Genomic DNA, 20,701 nt, shown 5'->3' with positions numbered 1-20,701 from the left:
GAAACTACTGGTGCCCTTAGCAATTTGACAGCTGAGCTTCAGGCGGATAGACTCATGACGTTGCAGAATCGTATGGTTCTAGACGTTATACTTGCAGATCGAGGTGGGGTATGCAGAATGATCCAATCGAGCTGCTGTGTCTTTATTCCTAATAATGCTCCAACAGTCTATGAGGCGATCTCGAAACTACACAAGATTTCCGACTCTATTCATGTAGACAAGGGAAACTGGTCCTTCATGGAGTGGTTTTGGACTCTGATATCAGCGTGGGGATGGAAGGTTCTAATGGTCATTGGTGTCATCTTAGTATTCCTATTCTCATGCTGCCTGATTATCCAGTGTGGTCCTGCTCTGTGTAGTCTTTGTGCTGCAACCTGTTTTAGGAAACCACCTGCGTTTGGAGAAAAGGCACGAGAAAGGATGATGATACAACAACATGTCACTGACCTGATGAGCATAGAATTAGACTCTGACATAGACTGAGTAATTGCCTATGTAAGGGCAAAAGGAGGGTCTGAGGTTCCGTGACGATTTGAACTCGTGTTTTCAATATTGTCGGAAATACATAATATTGGTATCAGCGAACCGCAAATGATCCATTTAGCATATCCTGGTGTTTTCGCTATGCTACGAGCAAGAGCACTCCTGTTATGAACACATTTCTGATCTACCCACGGCATCCATCTTAGATCATGGCAGCCATTTTGTGTTTCTTGCCCTCACATACGCAATAACCTCTGATCACTTCATTTCGATTAAGGACACGTAGCCTTAGCCGGAGATTCACCTTTTTCATGACACGTGCACCTTAAACCAGATCACGCTGTAGCTGCATGACTCGACAAAGGCTGCCTCCTCTGCCCGAGGCCAGTCCTGCTAAACTGGTCTTCGTGTCCATTGTCCTGATCACGATTAGGCGGCCGAAGCTGGTAGCCTTGCCCATTTACAACCCACAAACATCTCTTATCCCGCTTTCCTATCTTCCACACCTGGCTCCGTTCCTTTCTTTCTGAATCTTTATTAGGGGGAGGTAACGAAATTTACGATGAGGCGGTCCGGCTCTTGAATGCAATATTGACAAGGGATTGTGATGAACTAGTGGGAACCCCTCTTCGTAGATGTTTGGCATCAGATTTTATCGACGGTTCCTGTGTAACACCAAATATTTATTGTTTTAGACACAAAGGTTTTGAGAATGTATTACATGTAAAGAATTTGCCCCCAGCTTAAAATTTAGTATATAAGGAGCAACCCTCTTTGTACAAATTGAACAGGCTCCTAGACACTGCCCATGTGTGGTTTCTGTGACTTCTGTGTCCCTGCAGTAATAAACCTTTGGTCTTTGACGCCATCATCGAGAAGCCCGTGTTTCTGTTCATTTGCGCACCAAGGCAGGTGGAACTCCGGGGTCTTTGGGTGTTGTTTCCTGACACCTCTGGACGGAACCAAAAAGTCCAGAACTCCAAGGGGATTGGATGAGGCCCACCAACCACATTGCACTTGCCCCAATATAGTAGTGTTTTCCTGATACCACATACAGTAATAGTACCCCAAGAGTCGAAATCTGGTGCTGAAATAATCAGTACAGTTATCTAGAAGGTTAAAAAGAATCATATATAGCTAAATATAGATGTGTGAGTGTACACACACTCACCGGTAATATACCATTGACTGATAAGTGATCTGACAAATATGTTCCAATCTGATGATCAGATGTAATAGTAAAAACTCCTTTTCTTAATATCATATAGGCGAAAACACCTGCACCAAGACGGACAGGACAGCATAGATGTAGTACGAGCCTCTTTAGAACATCAGTTAGCAATATGTCTCTTACCTGATCACAGGCTCCTAATCTGGTATTGATACTAATTCCATTTCATATAGTGCATAACAGGTAACACCATGTATGTTCAAACAAGCAAGTTTTGCTCTCATTATATGCTTCAATCCCGTAAAAAGACATGTAACTCCCGGTCAGTGTTTAACCCCCTATCCACCGCCCCGAGTTTGATGAGCCACTTAGATTCTAGCCTTCTAAGTGCAACAGTTCTATTACCACCCCATGGACGTGCACCTACAAGGGCAATACCATGAAATCTAAGTGCCAATATTTCTGCGTTGGCATGGGCCTCATTGTAGTGGACTGCCAGGGGACAGTTTACGTTATGCTTTCTAATGGCTCTAACATGCTCTTGTATCCTCTCTTTGAGAGATATTATTGTGCTTCCCATGTATATTAACCCCTCCCATGCTCGTCATGAGCCACGATGGCCGTGTGCTCATGACAAGCTCAGCTCGTCATGACAGTTGCACCGCCCCCACACGGGGATAATTCCCCTGCTGTGCTGGGCGTTCCATTAGAACGGGCGTGGTCATGACGAGCTCAGCTCGTCATGCGCACAAGGCCACTGTGGCTCATGACGAGCTGAGCTAGTCACGAGCACCGGGGCACTGCGCGCGCCTCCCCCTCCCCCCGGCACAGCGAGGGAATTAGCCCTGCAGGAAAGGGCTTAAACTGCATTGGCAGATAATACAATAAACTACGTATTTGGTGTTACTAAAAACAGGATTTATGAACTGTATGTCTGTTTGGTGTTATAACAGAAAACTTTTCTCTTATCACCTGCAACTTGGCATACATTGCACATAGTGCATTTGTAGAAACCCTTCGGTTTGTTTGGTAACCACATATCGGTGTTGGAGGTCACAGGACTTATGATGATAGAAGGACTTATCAGATTTCTCAAGGTTCTCCCCCTCTTATATATATGCATCCAAGTCTCGATCAAGTTTCAGGAGTTGCCAGTGTTTCCTTAAGGTTTCCAATACCTGTGAGCTGTTGGAATTGTATTGAGTGATAAATGCAACTTTGTCATTGACTGCCTTTTTGAACTTCTTGCTCTTACGCTTCAATAACTCCGTTCTGGGCGTTTTGTTAATCCTAGCATGTGCTTTGTCCAATAAGGACTTGTCATAGCCCCTGACCAGGAATCTTTTCTTTAGAGTTTCTCTCTCTTGTTTGAACGTACTTTCAGTGCTGCAGTTCCATCTTAACCTGTTCATTTCTCCAAACGGAATGGCACAGACCTGTGAGGTGAGCCGGGCACTGCTTGCATGCAGGACAGTGTTGTATGTTGTGTCTTTCCTAAATAATTTGCATTTCAAGTTCCTATTCTCAATAAACAGTCACATCCAAAAAATCCACACTGTGGTGTCTATCTTTTGATGTAAAGCTTAAATTATACTGGGTTTGGTTGATGTGATCTAGAAATGCTCTTAGTTCAAGATCATCTCCTCCCCATACCATATAAATGTTGTTGATAAATCGACACCAGTATATGACCGGATTGATTAGGTCTGGTGGGCAGTATTTCCATATATGGTGCTCCTCAAAGAAGCCTACATATATGATGGCATACGAGGGCGAGAATTTTGCACCCATTGCAATACCAGAGTGCTGTTGGTACCAGGCATCTTGGTGTTTAAAGAAGTTATTGTCTAACGTAAAACGCGTTAGATCAATGATAATCTGTGTGTGCTCATACAGGGTGGCATCTCGTTTCGATAGAAAATAGGTTAGTGCTGCCATACCCTTGTCTATTGGGATACTCGTATAAAGTGCGCAGACATCCAAGGTCACTAAAGTGAAGTCCTGTGTCCACACAAGATCTTCAAGCTTGTTAAGCAGATCTTTGGTATCCTCTATAAATGAAGGAAGTTTTCTGAACTATTGGCTGTAGTGTTCTGTCTATATATTCCGAAATGCGTTCGGTTGGCCCCCCTATTCCCGATATTATTGGTCCACCATGGGGCACCGTCATGCTTTTGTGGATATTCGGCAATATGTATATATATGCCGCTCTGGGATTTGGAATGAACAGATATTTTAATTCAGCATCAGACAATAGACCTGCAATATGCCAGTATCTAAGAACCCTGTCCAGTCGTTGATTGACATCTACGATCGGATTATGCAAAATGTGAGTGTAAGAATCCTTGTCCGATAATTGATGGTCAATTTCTGAAATGTAATCAGCATTGTCCACAAGGACAATGTTGCCCCCCTTGTCAGCCTCCTTTATTACCACATTTTTGTGGTTTGACATTTGTTTGAGGTCTGTTCTTTCCTCCTTGTTAAGATTGTCCTTAAGTCCTAAGTGTGTGCCATAGATTTTATCTTCAAGTTTATGCAGATCGTTTGTAACAGCTTTATAAAAGCAGTCTATCAAGTTGTCAGATGCTGTTAGCGGTAAGAATGTGGATTTCATCCTTAACCCACTATCAGTTTGTAGATTACTCTCAATGTCAAAATCCTGCATAATCTCTGTAATACTCGGCACCTGTTCCAAACTATCATCCAATTCCAACAACATTTGTACATCTTGTATGTCCTTAATTGTTTGTCCCCTTTTATCAACAGTATACACCAGGATTGCACAATGTTTTTTATTAGCATCAAAAAAAAAATGTAGTTTAAGTCTTCGGACAAACTTGTACAAATCAATATGTGAAGAAGTGAAATCAGGTTTAGACTTGGGAAAAAACTTAATCCTTTTCTCAAAACAGTTTTTTCACAATCAGTCAGGACAATTTGGGATAAGTTGACAATAGAAATATCTTCATTTGTGTTGTTAACATTCGGGATGCTCCCAATAATACACCCACCATGTGTGGTACTAGTTGCACTGTCTATTTTCTCTGCACACGCGATACTGATCTGGTGACTCTCTGGTTCTGTTCTGTTTCTGTTTTTTCTGCCCCCCCTCCTAACTCTTTTCCTCCTATGACCTTTCGGTTGAAACCTGGTTTGGTCCCTTTGCGGTAGCATTCCAGTTCCAATAAAGAAGACGAACCAGTGGCATTAGTTTCAGATGATCCTTCAATAGAGGACGACTCACTTCTCCTGTCACTGACTTCACTTATTCCACGAGAGAGGCCCGATTTGCTGGCAGATGTCACATTGTGAATTCTAGTCTCTTTGAGTGAGGCTACTCCCATCCTAGGTTTTATCTTGTCGAAACGTTTGGCAAACGTAAATACTCTCTTTTTTTATGCAGGTGCACAGTCTTGAGGTTACTCAATATAACTTTAAATATTTTTTATTCGTGTTTTCGGGTGCTCCACGGGTGGCGTCTTCCGTCCTCGACTCCTGCTTATAACCGTGACTAGTGCTTCTAATGGATCATTAGCTGCATCCCCCAGGGCACTCCCATTTGGTTTCAAAACAGTAGTCCATTTTAGGAACCAAATGGAAGTGCCCAGGGGGTGCAACTAATAATCTATTGGAAGCACTTGTCACGGTTATAAACGTAAATACTCTGCCATTTCTATAGTCCGTTTCGTCCCTCTTAAGTTTCCTTATTTTTTGTCTCTAATGTAGTTCTGGTGTGAGCTTAGTACTTCCTTGAATATCTTAAAGTTTTTTTCTGTTACATCTGTCATGTTCAAACGTTTAATCTCATCATCAACTGCTATCTCAGTCAGTAACTTTGCTCTCTTTCGTTCGGCATGTTGGATAAAAATATCCATCATGCCAAACGATGACAGCTCTGGAATCAGCTACTATTCTAGGGCATTTGCAGTTGATTGGGCTGACTTCAAAGGATGGTACTGTTGGTTTAGTCTCCAGAAAGTTGGCAGTACTTAGCCAATGGTGCCACTATTAGTGTGTACTCCTTGACTATATGATTATTTTGCCTTTCGGGAGTTGGATTGTTTTTGCTATTATCTTTTCTGCATCCTTATAGAGCTTGTGAGACTGCAGTTAAAGGGTGACGATGTTTGAATTCTCGTTGTAGATGTGACCAGGCTTGGTCCCTACACCGTCCTTATATCTGTGACATACATATTTCCTATGGTGTGTTACATGCACTTTGAACATATCTCATATGACTCCAAGGGTGCCTTTTCTCTTTGGTTCATTCGGGTGTCTACCACTACCTTCCTGCTTCTTCTATTAAATACACATCAGAGTCTATTTTTCTCCCTTACAGCTCTAGAGTAATTATCATACTCTGTGCTGTTTTCTATACAAAAGTCTGTGTCTTATACCACAGAAAAAGATATTTTTTTTTTAAGGCATCATATTATCAATATTGATGTTCTTTTTAAATTAAGATGTGACATTGTCAGATGTGCTGTTGTGTGGTCTATCTTGTATTATACATGGATGTATATATACAACAGTATTTTATGTGAACAAACAAATCTATGTGTAAAAATGTAAATATTCATGTTGTCCTGTGTCAATGTATATATATGTGTACAGTGTATTTATTGGTGTATATCTTGACATTTCCAACCTTGAAAAAGTCTTCTTGATAAGACGAAACACGTGTCGGCAAGTCGTGTGCTGGGAGCTTTTAATGAAGAAAAGTGATTTTTGGAATAAAGACTATCAAAGAACAAGATTACTATATGTCCTGCATTCTTATATTTTGGAATAATGTTGTTGAAAATGTCTCTATATTTGAGCTAAATGGGCTTACTCATACCCAAGGATGTGATGCACATGTTTATGACTAGTGAGTAAGAAGTGGTGTGCTGTAAAAGCCCTTTTATCTTTTCTTGTATTGATGCAGATTTTGTGTGCGGATAACACCGTTGGGTAGTAGGTGTTTTTAGGGCAAATCTAGCACCCATACCTAAACATTTGTGTTGGATATCCGTACTTCACGTTTATACCACACCATTACCACATATTGGTCAACGAATCTGCTGACGTTTCCCTGTTAGGGAACACCACTACCTTCCTTTTGTTGTGAAACAGTTTAAAGCAGACTGACTGTGGAAGAACGACTTATTATGCTAGTTTGGAGTACTTCACTATGTGTTCTGTATGGAGATCTTGTGGCAAATTGAGAATTTAAAAGTACCATATTTGAAAAAGCTATCAAAGCATGGCTGGATAGAAAGGCCATTTTATGAGGAATGTTAAGATTCTTCCCAAAATAAATATATTATGTCTAAAGTGAGAAGCAGTGTTAAATACATATTATAGTTAATAGGTAGGACTGTGTGATCTTTTCAGTGACTTGATGTAGCAGATGCCGACTTCCAGACAGATTTATCAAGGATTTTCTTCAAAACTGTATAAAAATAGTAAGTAGTCATACTTATTGTCACTACGCCTCAAAATGTTGAAAAGCAGATTTGCTTCATAAATGACTCAAAAGAGAAATGCTAAAAGCAGCATTAAAACTGTTGAAAAGTTGATTTTTCCATTACTATGCCTTTCAAAGAAGAGCTTCACATATCTCTGCAAAATAATTCTGATTAACAATAGCGTTTTGCAATGTTTGCTAAATAAACTTCATGGATAAATGAAGTAATAGAGAAGAATCACAGAAGAATGTAATGCTTGAATTGAAATGTTAACCTTTTAAAATATTTTTCCTCGTATTATAACAAAGGATGTGGTGCTAAATGATTTCTCATTATAACCGATGTTCTGTTTTACATAGTTGATTGTTGAGCTAAATACAATTTATTTTTATAGAAGGTTAGAAATGTAGTCATGTTCCTGAGAAAGAAAATCTAAATCTAAAGGCCTCGTACGTAGGCAGTCACAATTGCAAATTTAGTTTCACACTTCATAATAACTATCTGTATTGCATTCTTCAATTTGTGGGAAAGGAAGAGGAGAGCCTGTTCTCAGAAGAATCATGAAAGCTGATTGGATATGTGGAGAAGATGAGGCAATATGGACTGCAACATTTCTTTTCAACTGTTTATTTTAGTGCATTTTCAGACCGTATGATAATGCCTTTTTCCAGATACCTTTTTCAGAAAGCTTTGTACCTCTTCCATACCTGCCCCAAAGGCTGAATGCTGAAGTCTTCATGATGAATGTAGAATGCTGATCTATACTCTTTTAGAACTTATTGATGATTGCAGTTTACTATTCCATGATTATTTTTGTTTGATTTACTTGAGACTCTACTGAGTTTCATAAAGTTCTCTTTATGGGAAGTTCTGCTGATTGATTTAAGTTTGAGCTTTATGCTCTATCTCACCTTTCCTCATGAACTTGAACTCTTTATGGGTGCTGAATAACACTATATTCGCCCCATTCTTATAATAGGATTTTTTTTCTTTATGGAATGTGATTGGTGCTTTGTTATATGAAATATGATTTTGATCTAACCATACTTTTTATCAAGTCTGTTAATTCACTGAGATATTGAACTAATAGAATAAGAGAAAGAGATTTTACTAAACTTTTAAATAAAAGCCCTTGAAACCAATTCAAATTCTCAATATTTAAGCTTAACAGTAATATTTATAATCCTGATTTATGGATAACTAGCTCCTGATTCTCATAAACGGCGGGCAAGATTTGTCGCAAATGTTCTTAGGATGGAGGGAAACCGAAGAAGAACCTCCATTCTAAAGAAAAGATGAACAAAAAGGAGCGAGGATCAACTCTATGCGTGAGTCGATAAAATGTAATGTTTAAATTGATTCTCGCTCCAGCAGTGGTAGACTTGGTAATGCCTCAAAATAAGTATACATATTTCAATGTCTCATAATTTTGTACTTTTTCTATTTGTGCTGCATTCTGTTGTACACATAAAAAGCAGAAAATCCCTCTTGGGGTTATTTTTGTGCAGGAAGGTGCCCCTTCCTTTACAAAAACAATTCTTCCTAAAATGCAGGCACCCTTGCACCATGGCACAATGGTGCCTGCATTACCGCTATGCAGTCAAACGTGCGCCAGCAATGGGAAACAACAGGAATGTACAGTTTAATGGTAAATATATGGCATTCCTGCCGTTACTCTTTCAAGCAGCACAGCAATGTGTCTATCTGCATTGTACTGAGTGAAAGAGGGGTAAATCTGCCCCTTTATATTAAAGTTTAACCCCTTGCATGCTCTTGACGGCCCCCACGGTGGGCATGTGGGGATGACGTCTCACCCACTAATTAAAATGTCCGCACAGCGTGAATATTTGCGATGCATGCAAGGGGTTAATGTTAAAAATAAAACACAACACTTTGGGAAACCCAAAACTGCACAGCAAAATAATGAAAATTGTCCTTTTAGTTGACCAGAGCTCTGACTAGAAAAGGGTCAGTTGGAGCACAGTGCTAAAATACATACATTTCAAGACAGTTTATATCGATTTCTTTCAATACAAGTCTGAGGCCAGAAACTTGTTGTTTCCGTAACACGTACTGCTAAGGAGCAGGAGGCAGGATCCTCTCCTCAAGGAAGCACCAGACATCCTTGAGGAGGAGCTATAATTCGTGAATGCAATGCTGAGCTCATTATTCTTCCAAAATCCTGCTTCCGGTTGCCAGAACTGAAAGCAATGTTATGGTCTGCTAAATATGCAAATGTATATCCTTGAAAAACAAGGTCTGCAGGAGTAATGACAATTAACAAGCATATTAGAGATCAATGGGTTATTCAAACCAATATGAAATGACATCCATATTTGTTTATGAAATGTATCACTAAAAATGATGGTAAGATATATATGAATACATGGTGGTGATTTCACAATAAGCATTAGGGCAGCATCATTGTCAAAACTGGGTATGATTTAAACACCACTTTGCTTTGGCACTTTCCACGGTCCCCCAAGGTGGTACATGTTTTCAAATTAAATTAGATCTTAGCAAAAACGTTGTAAGTATCATGATTACTCCTTTCGCACACTTTTCAAGTTTTATAATGTTCTAGTTAGCAGATGTTCAGTTTTCCATAATGCACCAATAGCAAACATTTTCAATTTGGAAAATCCCGCAGTTCGCAAACATACAGTAAATGTACAGCTAGCATGATTTGTTTCTATATAAATGTACAGTTAGCAGGATTTGTTTCTATAAAGCCCTCCTGTGACTCTTTGATGTGCCATCATGTTCCAGTTAGTGCATTGCATGGTTGGTCGACCAAAAGGCAGGGATATCCCTGTTGAGCTAGGGGACCCTCTACCAAATATAATACTAAAATGCATGTTCTGTCTACAATAGGCGGAAGCTGTAGGTCTTCTCACAGTCTCTCCCCTTATCTGCCCTGAGACAGTGATCAATACACGTAAGCACAACTGCTCATCCAAGGTTAGCATGGCAGCTTGAAGCCAAGAACAGAAAGGCAGAAGGGAAGGAGGCTTTCAGTCTCTCTTCTTTCTTCCTATCTCTCTCTCTCTCTCTCGCTCTCTCGCTCTCTCTCTCTCTCTAACACTTTCCTCTGTCTCTCTCTTTTTCTTTCTTTCTCACTCTTTCATTCTCTCTCTCTCTGACTCATCATTCCCAAAGATGCTTGATCTGTCAGCCACCAATTTAGTCTTTGATAGGAACGAAGCTCACTGTCCCTTTCTGAAACCCTAACCCACTGTTACAGTGACTCCAGATGGGCTTCTATAGTCCAGATTTGCGTCCTTAAAAAAACATAAAGAAAGAAAAATCACATAGATCCTCAGGTGAACAACATTCTAAAGTGCACTATGAAGTTGACCACTGCAGCTCAATTAATTTTTGGCAGAAACCGTCACATCTGCACTTAGAAAGATGAGCATAAAGATCCATGTCACACGACTCCATGGACCAATCCACCCACAACAAGTAGCTGTATTTGACTCCATGGTCACAGGTTACATAGCCAGAGGTTCATCTTAAAAAGTCGATCAAGTGAATAGTATCTATCTAAACTATGCATCTGTCCTACATGGTGCTCAAATCCCGTCAATGTGATCGTTAGCTTTATATAAAAAAAAATGAGTTGTGTATATATGTGCTTACAGAGAAATGTATGTAACATGACTCCTCGTCTCATACGGTGTCTTCATGTGCAGTTATGTGTGGCAAAGAGAGTATTTTTACTTGGCTTTAGCGTTTCCCCACTGTATATTAGACCCTAATGTTAAAGTCGATAGTCTGTAGCTAGCATTTGAAACAATTGCTCAAGGTAGCTAGAAACAGACTAAATGAACATAGGAACTTTGAGGGAAATACTTATCCGAAAAAAGAATTCTGGGAAAGCAGGTTGGCATCTAAAGTTCAGGCAGTAGATGTACCCATATTCCATGAATTAAAACAGTTTAGGAGAATAATACCACCTTAATGCAAGTGTAGTTTAAATCCCACTGCAAGCAGGGTGGGCCATATGGGAACATCCTGTGGAACCTGGCAAGGCAAAAGCACTTCTGTAAAGCAATACAGAGGCTGGCTGCCAATGACTGCAAGCAATTTAGAAACGCTAAAATAATGAGCTGTTAATTTGTAAATGGAGATGTTCCATTCTTCATTTAGAGGGAGATAATGGCCCCTAGGCAAGGACAGTCACCAGGTACTGTGATCAAAGCACGGCTGAAATGTAATGTTCAGTATAGAGTGCAAAATGTCCCGGTCGGTTGGCACGCGAAGGGAAAACAAGGTGAACTAGAACCAGTACTGGTAAACCGCTCTATTTTAAAATTTCATGTTTTCCATAGAAAAATAGTTCAAGACATTGTTAAATCTCCCAGCAGGCATTTTTTTCTAGTGGAAAAATGAGTGAAAGCAAAAGATTTTTCCAGCTGTAAGTAGAAACCTGTCAGCTGGAATTTTTGACGAGGTCAAATTAAACACCTGTATTTCTTTACCATATTGGTCCAATTAGGTGGTTGGAAATAAAGGTTAAATTCAGGAAATAATTGTCTTTTCATAGCCTTCACTTTTTCCCACGTGGGCAAACTGTACTGTATTTGTACAGTAGGAAATAACATCCACATTTGAAAGGAGAAGGCCTGCAGGAAGATTTGAAATAATTGTGACTCCATTAATTCCAAATATTTTATAATAAATGTTAAAGAAAATGATTCCACTCTATTAAGAAAGTGTTGCTAACATCACTAATATTTTCTTGGTAAATTACTTGCTTTCTATCACCGATCATACAATCATAACCTTTTCTATCTAGGCGCATACCCTAAGTATTCCCTGTAGGTGCGTACAGACATGAACCACGGCCATAAAAAGGTGTTTTGGGGTGCCTTTTTTCCTGGAACTTGCGCTTCTTGTGGCCTTGTTCTTCTGTCACAAAATGTATTTAAATAATAAAAAACATACTTGACCTGTTTTTTCATGAAGCAGCTAACGCAGCCATACTACTTGGCCTCTTTTCAGAATTCCCTGGATTAATATTTGCTTTTTCGACCTTGTAAATGGAGGTGAGGGGAATAACAGGGGTTACATTTTTGGGGGGACTAGCACGTGGGTAATTGCTCCTCCGTTCCAATTCTAAAATGTTGTTCCTCAATTCACAGAGATTTTGTCTACAGACAAAATCTCCCTGTGAATCAACAAAACTGTTTAAAAATTCATGAGGGACTCGTGACTATCGTTTGAGGACACATCGCAATTTACGGACCACTTTTTCCCTATGCCTTAGTGGTTCTAAATACTGTGTTTTCTCTTCCCCTGTCGAAGAGGTCCTTGTGTTACAAACTAGAGTATGCCCCTCAAAATGATTGCACAGGTTGGCCGAGACACTTGTTCCAAAATGGCGCTCATTGATGTTTACACAGCACATAAGGTATGTGAACAAGCAGGGCACAAGTCAAAAAAAAAAGAATTGGGGGGAACCAAGTGAGGCAGCATGCCGGTGACATCATGTGGCATGCCATGACAGCTCATGACTCCACAATGTATGACATTGCGTGTGGCATCACTGGAAGTGACACCAGATATTAACAGGTTCCCGTCCGTCATGAGTCACAGTAGTCATGTGCTCATGATGGCCGAGAGCTTTCCGAACGTTGCCGATCCGCCCATGCGTGATTAAGTACCCGCCTGTGCAGGGGCAAAGTAATCAGTGGGCAGAGATCAGACGGCTCCCGGCTGTCGGGAACACACGCCTACTGTGACTCATGATGGCCGGGAGCAGTCATGAGCACAATCCCCCCTCGCACCGCAGCAAAATTAACACTGCAGCAAAGGGGTTAAGAACATTATGAGATTTAACAAATGAGATTTTGCCTCAGGATTGTGCCACAATTACATCGGGTTGCAGCTCGAGAGTGCTGCAACCCCAACGCAAAATCTTGGCCTCAACTAATACATTTGTGTTTTTTTAAAACCCTACCACAACGAATTTGGCAACAAGGAGAAGCATTGTAGTAGATCTGTTCTGCTAAATTGTTTGCAAACTCTGCATTTTAACACCTTCGACGCTCATGGCGAGCTGAGCTCGTCATGAGCCACGGCGCTCCGGTGCTCATGATGAGCTCAGCTTGTCATGGCCCGTGGAACGCTCAGGTGCGGGGAGAATTCCCCTGCTGTGCTGAGCGTTCCACGGGAGTCAATACACCTGTGACGAGCTCAGCTCGTCATGAGCACCGGAGCGCCGGAGCTCATGACGAGCTGAGTTCGTGGCGCTGTGCACGCCCCCTCCCCCCAGCACAGCGGGGTAATAACCCCCGAAGAGAAGGGGTTAAAATATTTTATTGGGTTAAAGCATCTATTGCAGAGATCTTTGTGTGCCCAGTAATTCTCATGAAGTAGTGATAATGGTAAAATAACTCCGGAGATTAACTCTTGTTGGAGAGATCTGTGTTTTGTGTACTCCTAGAATTTAATCAAAGTAGTATGGAAGGTTAATGTGTCTCCTGTGAAGCAAATCATTTAGCATGCAGTTGACAGTTTTTTCTTTTATGTAGATAGGCAAGTGGGTTACCGCTTTCAACAGAGATGCTTTTGTTACTTGCAGTTCATAAATTGTAATCCTTCTAAAATAGCACAGTGAGATATGGACATGTGGCTCCTACACCTTGTAACCCTCACTGTCTCATGTAACACATCTTGTACATTGATTTACACACTTATATGATTTACTGTCAATGTATAATGTGTATGTTACGTAAAGTGCTCCAACACCCTGTATTGGGAGGAGTAGCGATGTGAAAGAAATGAAATAGTGCTATTTAAATTGTTCTTTGTGTAAATATTGGGACAGGTCAATGCATCTGACATTGTTACAGTGCACGCGCTTATATATATGGACTAAACAAAGTCAAAAGCATGCGTCTCAATACCTGTGAAGTGATAACAAGGTGTGAGCTTTTGTTTCCCCTCTGTTGCATTTGCATTTAAGTGTGAGAAATGGCCTCTCAACTTCTGTCTAAATCATTGGCCCAGCGGGTGGTGGAAATAACCCACCGCCTGCATGTTGGTTCTGGGATTGGAAAGCAGGCAACCTGCAGGCGCTGCTGAACATGTCCCTTAAAGTTACACCAGGACAAGTGCAGCATATTTCTGTGGAACGCATCTTCTTGGCAGGGTGGATGGCGTCTAACCTGTGAAAATAGTGGGTGGATGCCGTGTACTCACGTGTACCCCGACTTGTGCCCTATGAACAATTGTGTGTCAAGGCTTTTGCCCTTGTTTGTGGAGGGTATTGAGGAAAAATTATAGGTTGAGAGTTATGTCTTTTGGGTAAAAGGAGATAATGTCTGAAGATATTTATTTTCATTTCGTTTACTAATTGTATAAGAAAAATACATTTCCTCACATTTAGAGGCACACATTTGGGTCGATTCCGATTGGGAAAAAACGCTCCAAATAGCCGTTCGGAGCGTTTTTCCTGTACAAATCGTACCCTGCAACGTCCCCCGTATGTACGACGAAGTACGATTCGTACCTGGAGCTGGACTCCGTACGAATCGTACAGAGACCGTATGAATCAAATCCCCGTATGATTCTCCCTCAGAACCCGCTGTACGCGACATCTGCACGCTTTGCGGCTGCTCTTTCCGACCCGGCAAATGCGATTCGTGTCGGGTACACACCGTATGACCCTTTTCTACGGGAGCTGAAAACAGCCGTAAAAGCAGAGTTCACCCCGTAACAGGTACGGAACGGCCCTCCCAGGTATGGTGCGTATACCCCATGATAGCAGGGGTACGGTGCTTACCCCTGCGATCACGGGGTGTACGCTCCGTACCCCGCGATCTTGGGGTGTACGTACCATACCCCATGTTCGCTGGGTGTATGGTACGTGCACCCTGCGATCGCGGGGTACGGTGGTATACGGGGTGTACGCACCGTACGGTGTGTAAGTGATTGTGTGCTTTTCTGTACGAATCGTCCTTTACCTGATGTGGACCGTACGAATCGCTTCCTCATACCCCGGTCTGGATCGTACTCATCGAGTCGTACGGCATGTGTACGAGTCGTACGGTTCACTTTTTCAGCCTTGCAATACGTACTGATCGCGACGATTCTGACAAATTGACGGAAAACGGATCGTACTACGCGACTCGGACGGACTGGTACGATTGGTACGGCGATGGCTCTGGATGAAAATTGTACAGACTTTTTTTGTCCAGGATCAGAATCGGCCCCATTGTGTAGTCTGCAACAATGGATTGAGCATGCAAGTGAGTGTACATCCCCTAGTACTCATTGTGGATAGAGCTATAGTTATCATTAGAAGATGCATAGACACTTGCACCTAGAACTTCACTGGGGTATCTCAAAATGATTTGCCCCCCTTTTCAGAATGTGATGAGGGCCCCCAAGATGTCTGTATTTAACATATATTCATATGCATTAGGCTGAATGGGGGCCCCATGAAGGACGGGTGCTTCCCTACATCACAGTGACTGAGAGGCCTGTCTTACACCCTTGCAAAAGACCAAATTTATAACTGTGTTTTTCTACCAATAGTTAGGGGGGGCATTTATATTTATTGTTTGTATTAGGAACATCACACCCTTCATATGCTGCTGCATATGGCAGGTATGTCAACTGCAAAACAATCTTCTTTTTAGAGTTGATAGCCTGGAATATGACACAGTGTATACTGTATTTTAATTCAGGCTGCAGTTCTTAGGCCGGTTCAATACGTTTTTAATTACACTTGTTAAACAAGCAGTTAAGTGAAAGGCAGTCCTCATATTGACAACTGTGGTATTAAAGACCTAGGGGCGTAGCTACCAGTGGTGCAGCCGGTGCTATGTACTGAGGCTCAGAGGTAGGAGGAGCCCAAGCTACAACAACCCATTGAGCCCTGAGAGGACACAAACGTAACCCTGCTGGAGTTCCAAACAAGCTTTAAAGATTAAGTTAAATTTTGTTTTTGTCTTGTCACATTTGCTGTGCATTCAAAACCAGAAGTCATGTATCATTCTAGTCTTCTGACAAATTGCTCACTTATTCTTTTGAAACAGAGACTGGTGTTTACTTTTATTTCACTTACTGCAAAGTGGGAGGATTTTGTAAAGTGAACCATGTGAACATCTTGCTGGTGGGAAAGGAAAGGCTGTGATCATTTTATATTTAACACAACAACATTTAAATACCTATAAATTAACTGCACAAATATTTCAAAAATAAATAAACAGGAGAACCCAAATTAAGTGTTTTCTTCAAATTCTAAAGTGTGACGGAAATAAAGATTTTAAAAGGGTCAAAACAAATCAAGACTATTTACTTGGCCTATGCGCAAGTGACAAATATTCGCTGGCATCAAGTTTTCACACATGATCGATTGTGCAATATATAGTTTTAACAGCTAAATTGTATGTGTGTGCAAATTTAGTGGTTAATTTCAATTGAAAATGTGCTGTTTGTATATGACAGTGGCTACCACACCCTGTTGTAGTAGTATATTTGTGACAGTGTGCAACACCAGCAACATATTACACACTATACTGAATGGGCATGTCTCATTTGTGACACTTGTATTTTCTGTGCTGCTTGGATATTTTGGTATCCCTGTGAGTTTTGTGATGTAACATTGATGGCAGCACCACCATGTCTGAAAATTGATCCAGCACCAGAGATTTTACAGCCCTGGGAGGTTGCTTAATCTACTGAAGTGCCTGTGGGTGGAACTGCAAAGGCCTCATTGTAGATGCACTGAATGACTGAGAAGTGTGCAAGCTCACTTTTGTAAATGCAGAGTGCACCATACAGCCAGGGCTGCCTGATGCCAGCTGAGGTTAAAGACAAAGATATGTCCATGCTGCTGGGTGGCTTCTGAATACAAGACAGTCACAGTAATCACTGTGCTCAACCTCATGGATGGAGGGCAGACTATGGCAGTTAGGAAAAGAACATAAACCTACTTATGGCAGAGTGCTAGGACTGGGAAAATGAATGATTTCAGTGTTATTTGTTTCAGTTTACGCTAAGGAAAAGAGGTGTTTGAATTGGTCCTTTCTGCAGTATCACCCCCAAACATTTTGCCTTTACCCTGCACTTTTTGATGAAATTCGTTTTTCTTGGCTATGGGACTCTGTACTTTACTACTGCTACCCAGTGCTAAAGTGCTTGGGCTCTCATCCTTACACAGAGTAAGTAAGATTGGCTTACACCTGAGAGGCATATTCAATTTACTTACACATCCATTCTACTGTGGGATATCATATACCCAGGGTCTGGAAATTAAATGCTAATAGTTGGCCTGCAACACTTATTGTGCCACCCACTTAAGTAGCCCCTTAAAACACGCCCCAGCTCTGCCATTACAGCCTGAATGCAGTTTTAAACTACCAATTCGCTTTGGCAATATAACCCCCTTGCCAAGCCTTTAACTCCCCTTTTATTGCTTATAAGTCCTCCTTAAGGTGAGCCTCCTGTAGCCCATGGGTCAGGGTGCATTGTAATTAAAGTATTGAACATGTACTTGTAATTTTACATATCCTGGTAGTGGAAAACTTCTAAATTTGTTTTTCATTACTGTGAGGCCTACCACTTCCATAGGAAAAGATTGGGTTGCCCTATTGTTTTTAATAATTTCTAACTTTTTATTGCGAGTAAGTAAATATTCCATGTTTGGTGTCTGAGAAATTGTCATTGAAAATCCTCCTTAATGGTGAAGTTGGATTTTAAGTTACAATTTTGGTATTTTGCAGCCCTAACTATTTGATGTCTGCCGCCTGTTACTGGTTCACGTGGCTGAGTGTATTTGTCAGTTGGACTTTCTGTATTGCTCCTATACAGACACAACATAGAGGGATTAGGTGTGCCTGGATGGGCAATAAACTGACAGGATGGGCGTGGGGAAGCTGGGCACCTCCTAAATTGCAACTGAATAGGCCTTCCTCTGCCTTCACACAAAGGACTTGTCACCCTTGCATTCTTCCTGCAGCCAGCTTGGAGACAGGTCAGGGGAAGCAGTAAACTTCAAGCACTTCAAAGGAAGTTCTCAAGAAATTTCTCCTGCTTCTTAAAAGGCAGAACATTTAAAAATAGTACCCTCAGACCAACTCCTCTGTTCACTTTCTGGACCTGCGAAAGGACTCTCAGGGACTGCCTGCTGCGGTGCCTTGCTGTGTACTCCACATGACTGCTTTGCTGCAAGTGGAATGACTGTTTTGCTGCTTGGGGCCCACCTTGAACCATCAGAGGTCTTCCCTTCTGCTTGAGCCCTGTTCCACTGCTGAACCCAGGACTACCAGAGTGACTAAAAGGGCTGGTTGGCTGGCTTCCTGATCAGTGTCTCAGGGACAAAAAAGGCTCCAACCATCTTGAACCTGGACTTAGCCTGTGTAAGACTTACACCTCCAAGTGGAGCCTTTCGAGTTGCGAGCACTTGGTTGTGTGTTAAAGGTGCCCAGACAATCAAAATCCAAAACTTGAGACTTTAACATTTTTGGGTAGAAACTGCTCTGAGAACTGAGAGACAGGGACCAACCTGCTCATCTATCTGCCCAAGGTGCATTGCCTGTTGCCCTGACTTTGAATCAGGACCCATTACAGTCTTCTCCACAGCAGCAAGTCCTGTTTGGTTGTCTTTCACCAAAGTGGTATCCAGTCTTGTGCAACTTTCATCAGTTACACCCTCCACTTTTGTCTAACTGGAAATTTTCGACTGGCAAAACAGAGACTAAGGGCCCGATTACGAGTTTGGTGGCCCAACCACTCTATAACCATGGCAGGGGTCCTTAGAAGACTGCTGCACTGACAATCTTCTGCCCACCATATTACGAGGCATGCAGCCTGAAACGCAGACCACATAGACTGTGCGATTTCTGCCTGGGCAGTGGAAGTCTTCAATGTTGATGATGGGTACTCTTTAACTGTCAGGGCCACGGCTTGCCGCCGAGCCTATTACGACAACACAGTTACACTGGCGGTCGACTTGCAGCGGTTTCCCAACAGCTGTCAACCACCGCGGTACGCTCGCAGCAAAGCACCACTACAGTGCCTATTGGATGGATTAAAAAACTGCAAAGATTATGTCCATTGGCTAAGTGAACACACCTGTAAATCAAACTATAAAACACACCCCATCCCTGACCAGGATCCTTTGCTTCTCAACCGCAGCCCACAAGATAGCCACCACTGTTTTTTTGTTTTTTGAGTTAAGGCAGCCGTTTTTATAGCCTCATCCCATTTTGCACCATCCACACCCTTTTTTTGTTTAAGTTTTTTCTCTAATATCCATTGATGTTATTTTTTTCATTGTCACTTACTTTATTTTGTAGTAATGCTTCGCCCCAAAAATCCACGTTTTAGAGAGGCAGAGTTGCCATTCTTGGTGGATGATATCATAAGAGTAGAGCCACAATTGTTTGAAGCCCAGGTCCAGCATACTCTTCTCAGTAGGAATATGGAAATGTGGGATAGGATAGTCAATAAAGTGAATGCTGTTCGTACCACTCTGCGCACACAGCTGGAAATTAGGAAGAGGTGGAATGATCTCAGATTCAAGGTGCGTTCCCTGGCTTCCAAGCACCACCTGGAGGCCTAGAGGACTGGTGGTGGTCCTCCCAGCCCCCCATTATAACTTATTCTATTGGGGAGAAGGACTTGGCCATCCTTCATTCTGAGGGCTTGTCAGGAATATCTGGGGGAGTGGAGTCTGATAAGTTCCACTTCACTAACTGTCACCATACCTCAATGTCCTGTTGGCTCTCAAATCTGCTTTTGCTATTGTGTTTTATCTACACTCTAACATTCAATTCTCTAAGTGTCAGAGATGTTGGTCTCTCAATATAAATGTTTATTGTAGTATATAAGATCACGTGTATCAATCTCCATTACATGCCACAAGGCGGAATGTTGTCTGTAAGTGTATAAATATAAAAATGTAATCCCAGGATCCATGATATGTGTTAATCTGCAAATGTATGGTCCATCGCAAATGTATGGTCCATCAAAAATGCATGGTGCCAACAGGTATGTTACATCAACCATTTTCAAGTGTTGGGAAGTAGAGATTGAAATGAGTACAACTTCCTGTTACAATAACTCTAAACAAGATGCATAAGTGATCATGCCCATTCTCACTAGCCTGCCCTGTTACAACTGATGTTCACTTATCATGCAGGTTACCATTTGGCAAGCGTTGGAGAGTTCTGATTGAAATGACTACAACTACCATGAGGCTCTGTTACTGTACCTGTAAACAAGATGCAATGTGATATTGTCCATTTTCACTAGTATGTCCTGCAACAAATGACGTTCATTACTCATGGACTGTGCAATGTACATACAATGCTCTAATTAGAAACATGTCTGGCTACTTTGCTTGATGTTGTATTGGTCTTAAATGAAACTACCAATAGCATGAGTGACACCATACCAAGTGTTTACTTCAAATATATGTAAGGCATGAAGGTAACTCAGCGGATAGAAGGGACTGGTGACACTTTGACTCTGCGCTGCTCAAATGCTAACTAATGCTAGATATACAACCAAGCTGTGTGTTCACCTGTATTCTGGACAACTAGGACTATGCAAGGAATTGTGGCTAGTGGAATAG

Source organism: Lissotriton vulgaris, chromosome 6 (assembly GCF_964263255.1).
Source record: "Lissotriton vulgaris chromosome 6, aLisVul1.2, whole genome shotgun sequence".
NCBI lineage: Eukaryota > Metazoa > Chordata > Amphibia > Caudata > Salamandridae > Lissotriton > Lissotriton vulgaris.
The sequence above is the reverse complement of the archived record's forward strand: the minus strand, read 5'-3'. Positions refer to the sequence as shown.